At 31.7% G+C, this 6,132-nt stretch overlaps 1 long non-coding RNA gene across 1 annotated transcript; it reads right to left on the bottom strand.

The window, feature by feature from the left end:
- Nucleotides 1–2,288: 2,288 nt before the first annotated feature.
- Nucleotides 2,289–4,864, bottom strand: LOC149416918 (uncharacterized). Its single transcript, XR_016303390.1, has 4 exons — nt 4,438–4,864; nt 3,082–3,167; nt 2,662–2,752; nt 2,289–2,557 (listed from the first exon to the last, which is right to left on the bottom strand). It is a non-coding gene; the product is annotated as an uncharacterized LOC149416918 (long non-coding RNA).
- Between the last annotated feature and the right edge of the window lie 1,268 nt (nt 4,865–6,132).

The raw sequence follows: 6,132 nt of genomic DNA, 5'->3' as shown, positions 1-6,132 counted from the left end.
ACAAAGAGGATGGATATAGGACGGTAATTAGAAGGATTTTTTTTGCAATCATCTTTGTAAATCGGAATTATTTTTGCTATCTTTAGTTGATCTGGGAAGATTCCACTATTCAGGGATTGATTAATAAGAAAAACAAGGTGGTCAGCTAATATATCTTTGCAAAAGTTCAGGTACACTGGTGTAATTCCATCTAAACCTGGAGATGCATTAGACTTTAGTTGAGAGATGATACTGAGAACTTCTGTTTTATTTGTTTTGGCCATGTATAAGGACTGGATTGCTTTTTGATCCGTGTTTATAGTGATAGAATCATCTGGATATGATGCAATTGTAGCTGCTAAGTTTTCCCCAACTGATATAAAGAAGTTGTTAAAAGTTGAAGCTATCTGTGTTGGGCATGTTATTTCTTCATTCTTAATGAGAAGACATTCAATTTCATCTTTCTGGGGTGTCGAGCTATTTGTTAGAATTGCATTTATTATTTTCCATGTCTGTCGCGGATAACGCAGGTTTTCTTTAAATATAGTCGTGTAGTATTTGGTTTTAGCATATCTTCTATAGTTGGTAACTTGATTTCTTGTTTTATTTCTCAGTGCTGTGAATATATCACTTTGCTGATTTTTTTTCCAGATTTTAAACGCATTGTTGCGCTGTTTGATAAGTGCATTTAATTTTGCATCAAATCATGGAGTATTACCCCTCCGTTGGTCTCCTATGCGTAACTCAGATTTATGTTGGGATGATTTTATTGCTGTTTTGATGTATTCATTAAAATTATTATAGATTTCATTGGCATTACTGGTGGTTTCGTGTGGAAAGTTGTGGGATTCTACATATGTTTTTAACATGTTTTTATCGGTTTTGGCGTTGTTTGAAAAAGAATGTATTCTATTATTAGTGTGATGTTTCAAGCTGTTTTGGTAATCTAATATCAAAATGTTATGATCACTTAGGTAGGCATCTATATTTGCAGTAGTTGAGGAAATATTTTGTCTGTTTGAGATGATATGGTCTATTAGAGAAGTAGAGGTATCTGTTACTCGTGTAGGATAGGATGTGTTACATATGAAACAGTTGTATGAGTGTTGATGTATTTAAGAGATGTATTATTTTTTTGAAGAATGTCAATGTTGAAATCACCAAAGATAAGGGTATCATCTATACAGTTATTTAAAATAGATTCATGATACATTAAGAATTCGTTAATGTTTGAGGTAGGCTTTCTGTTTATAACATAAATATTTAACGGTTTAAAATTTCTATTACGGATATATAATTGAAAACAATATGTATGGGAAATGTGTATTTGAAAATTTTTTACGACTTCAATACGTTCATAATAAAATTATATGTTTAAATCAGAATTTTTCTCCGGTGAAATCGGTCCTTTCGGCATCGGATTATTGATATATTAAGTATTTTCGTGATTAAATAAAAACAATATTAGAAACATTATGTTAATTCACTTTTCAATCAAATTTTGGAATTATACACACGAGCGTATAAGTACGTATAGACGGGTATATACAAGTGTATAAATTACCTGCTGTAATATAGATAGAGGTGGTATATTGCTGAGTCTAGAAGCAAGCATTAATTGCACATTTTTTCTGTGTTCTTTATTCTGCCTTTGATTTTTTTCACCCTGCTTACTAGCGGATACCTGTTCTTTTTTTCTTTGTTGCCATATGCCTTTGCCTTTGTTGTTATATGATATTGGTCGGTTTTTGTATTGATTTGTTGATTATAAACGTACCTACATGTTATCTGGGTTATAAATGTGAGAATGTTGTCGATATATTTGGGGATTCCGTATTATAGGCCAGTACACATAGCGCCAAAAAGGGGGTTGCGATCGTAATTATTCCGGTAGTCCCAATTTTTTTATATGTTTTATAAACTGATCCCATGATGTATAATCTGAATTTCCGACCATGGCGCACCTGTGCTCGCGCCACCATTTAAAAAAAAAACCGGCTGTAATCGCGCCAAAATCTAGTTTTTCCAAAATATCTCATTCTCAATGCAAATTTTGGCTAAATTAGCTAGATAATTAAAGTAAAACATAAAATTACCTACAACTTTTGTGAAAACAATTTTCTTCAATCTCTAATAGGTACCGAGGTAGAAAGTCGTAAAGGTGCGTATATTTTTGAAAAAAACAAGTTTTTTGCGCGACTAGCTTTGATTTTTTGTAAATATCTCGTTTCCAGTACAATTTTGTGTAAAAATTATTGATACTAATTTTGTAGAAAATAAAATTTCATAAAATAAATAGGTATATAATTTATGTGTTTTAATTCTAATACGTATCCAAGCTCTAATCCACCAAAACCAGGCCAAAAATTGAAACAGAGGTAAAGTGTTTTAAATTTCATTCCTTAATTTTATTTTTCTTCAACAATTATTGTTGTGAGAACATATCAGTTGACAACAATCGTCATGCCTGCGTCAGACCTAGCTATAAGGGGCTGGAAACGGCATGCACGTTAGTGTCATAAGAACTAGAGCCAGCAAATAGTGAAAACTTTTCAGGTTCATTCATCTCTGGTCCGTGCTGAAAAATAATGTCAGTTTTTGTTAATTTTTTTAGATCGCTTATTTAATCATATAAAATTAATATTATTTACTTTATATTTACAGAAATTGTGAAAAAATTACCATGTTGAGTGTCGGTATAGTGTTTAACACAATACTCGTATTTTCTTTATTATTTGCAATATTATCTGGATGAAGTTTTGCGGAATTTTTCCTAAAATGAGAAATATTGTTAATTATTTATACTGTCTCTATTCCCTAATTATTTAGAGATGTATTAAGACATGCCCGACAAACTTTCACCAACAATTCCTGAGCTTATTTGGTGTAAAAAATGCATTTCGGTAAAAATAAAAATATGTCACCGGAAATCAAAATTAATTTACTTCTTATATTCCAAATTCAATATGCTCAGAAGTTTATCGACTGCGTATATATGTATATATCTACATATATAAAATTATTTAAGCTGACATTGTACAATTATGTTCTGTAAAAAACGTATCCCAAAGATCTATTTTTATGTGTGTATTTAAGTAGTACCTTCTCCATTCCGTTAAACATTTTCCTTGGTGCCGTAATTTTGTTCGGGATAAAACTCCTTTTGTCTTCTGTTTTCCCATATTTAACTGAAACGTAAGTATATATTAGCCAAGAGATTTATTATAAATTGGTTCAATTTTACCTTAAATTTGAAAATCATTTCAACGTAAGTAAGTGCAGTAACTTGGGGAGATAATTGCACAATTCTATCTACAACAAATGATCTAACAATCTAAACTTAAAATATTAATGACTCTTTTTAATATTCGAATGACTTTAGGTACTTTATAGGTGACATATGTCTAATTGTCTGTATGGAGAAAAACTTTCGATGTAGAGTTTTTGTTTTATGGAAAAAAACTTTCGAATTTCAAAAATTTGTTGTTGGGTAATTTAACTGGTTTTGGTGGATAAGAGCTTGGATACATATTAGAGTTAAAACACATAAATTAAATACCTATTTATTTTATGAAATTTTATTTTCTACAAAATTAGTATCAATAATTTTTTCACAAAATTGTACTGGAAACGAGATATTTACAAAAAACAAAAGCTAGTCGCGCAAAAAACTTGTTTTTTTCAAAAATATACGCACCTTTACGACTTTCTACCTCGGTACCTATTAGAGATTGAAGAAAATTGTTTACACAAAAGTAGTAAGTAATTTTATGTTCTACTTTAATTGTTTAGCTAATTTAGCCGAAATTTGCATTGGGAATGAGATATTTTGGAAAAACTAGATTTTGGAGCGATTTCGGCCGGTTTTTTTCAAAATGGCGGCGCGAGCACAGGTGTGCCAAGGTCGGAAACTCAGATTTTACATCAGGGGACCAGTTTATAAAACATATAAAAAAATTGGGACTACCGGAATAATTACGATCGCGAATCGGTAATTGCCCTGGAGTATTAGTAATGAAACGAACTCTTCACAAACACTTTATTGAAATATAAGAGAATACCACTCCTTAGTAAAAAAACTCCTTTTATTTTACCATAATTTATTAGATATTCCATTGTTACAACTAACATGACTGTATAATTAGAAATTAATGTAAAAGCCCAGTAGGGCGTAAATAAATAAAACTAGGAAAACGATTCTAGTGAAGGGGCACTCTATAACATTCTGTGCCGCTGGTTGTGACAACCGGACAGACAGCCGCGTCGCGTGAAAAAAAAGATTAATAGTAAAAAAGTCTACTTGGGCTAGAAATGATATATAATAACATAACGACAATACTTTAGTGTCACCTTTTTTCTCAAGTGCCTACACATTTACGCATTTAACAATGTATTCTTTTGTATTGGTTATTATTTATATTTATATTTATTATTTATATAAAAAAAACCTTTACTCACTTGAGGAAGAAGTTAAATTATAAAAAACAGAAAATTTCACTAATAGATTTCAAAGTATCGTTTGATTAAATAAAAAAATACGTAAAAGAAATGACCGGAGCGACCGGCCGGGTGACACAACCTTACAGGCCGGAACTTTCGCGGCGTCTGAATCAATACGTAGTAACTCCTTGTCAACCCGCACACAAATATACTACGCACAATAGAGAGTTTTGAAGTACTGGCGGTCGTTTTTCGTGTATCTGGCCAGAAATTGGATTTTCGCGAGTGTTTTTATTTTAATTAATTCTTATGAATACATTAATAAAATCTCTAATCTTTTGTGAGGGAGTCGTCGGGAAGTTACTAATTCATCGTCTAGAAAAATAAAATCTGGTACTTGCCGCTTATCTTACAACATTTTACATTTAATAAAATGTACTTATCGTTTTACATAATATATTTAATTGTAAGGTCCTGTTTTTATTAATCTTAAATATAAATAACTTGCATCCCTTCGAATCCCTCTAGAAACATTTAAGATTTTAGTAATAAGCTCATCAGAAATAATTAAAATGTGAGCGTCGGGGCAAATCCCCGTTATCAGGGTATTGTGTCGCCTTAAGGATAGAAGTTTAGGAATCAAGGGATGGGACAGTTATATCATTGTTAAATTGTTTCAAAGAAAGAAGAAAAAATAATTAAATAAAGCAAAGTAATTGGGAAACCCATGAAAAACAATATTCTAAAGTTTTTTGTTCATGGACTTTGGTTGGGCTAAATAATATAAATATAAGAAATTATAGTAATAAAAATCATAATAATTCCAACATCGGACGTGGACTTTGTTTTACTATTATTTGTGAAAATGTATAATATTATTGTGTGATTTTTATATTAGCACATACTTAACCACTGTACTTATATAAATAATATTTTAAGTTAAATAAATAAATCACTTGAACCCTAAAAAAAGATACCTACCCGAGTTTATCATTATAATAATTATACCTGCCATTTCTCATACACCTACCCAAGGTTCGTAAAAAATGTATTTTAAATACCTTGATACCTAGCTAGGGTTGCCATCCGTACCGATATATCGGGACTGTCACCTTTATTGAGCTATCTGTCCCGACGTCCCGACAAAAGCCCGATTGAAATAACGCAATGCAAATGTCCCGATTGAGAGTGCGTCCCATAGCCCGTACGTGCCGTGAAGTGCCGAGGGTGGCAGGTAGGGGGGAGAGAGAGAGACCAGAGAGAGGGAATCTACAAAATTTATTGGCATGCAAACCAAAATCCAAATGAACAAACTTAAAAATGAAAATCCAACTCCTGAAACAACAGTTTTGATTTCAAGATTTGAAGAGGAAGCTATAGCATTTTATAATACAGCTTCCGAGTATCTGAAAAAGTTGTCTGTTTCGTTTGATAAATATGAAGTGTTTGATTGGATGACACTATCTGAAATCCCAGAATGGGAAAAAATCGAAAACATTATTTTATACCTGAATAGTAATGGTGTGAAGATTTTCAGCGATAATCTCTTTGAGCAACATGATTATCTTTAGAGCTTTCTAGAGGCTAAGCTTGGTTCCTTAAGAATGGAACTCGGTTGCAGAGAAGTGGCTTTACTTTTTCAAAAAAACTGAAAATTCGGAAAGAAAATGCCTTCTTTTGAAATTATGCGAGTATTTATTTTCTATTCATGCT

Source organism: Hesperophylax consimilis, chromosome 16, assembly GCF_061612785.1.
Source record: "Hesperophylax consimilis isolate HC1 chromosome 16, BYU_Hcon_1.0, whole genome shotgun sequence".
Lineage (NCBI taxonomy): Eukaryota > Metazoa > Arthropoda > Insecta > Trichoptera > Limnephilidae > Hesperophylax > Hesperophylax consimilis.
The sequence above is the reverse complement of the archived record's forward strand: the minus strand, read 5'-3'. Positions and strand labels throughout refer to the sequence as shown.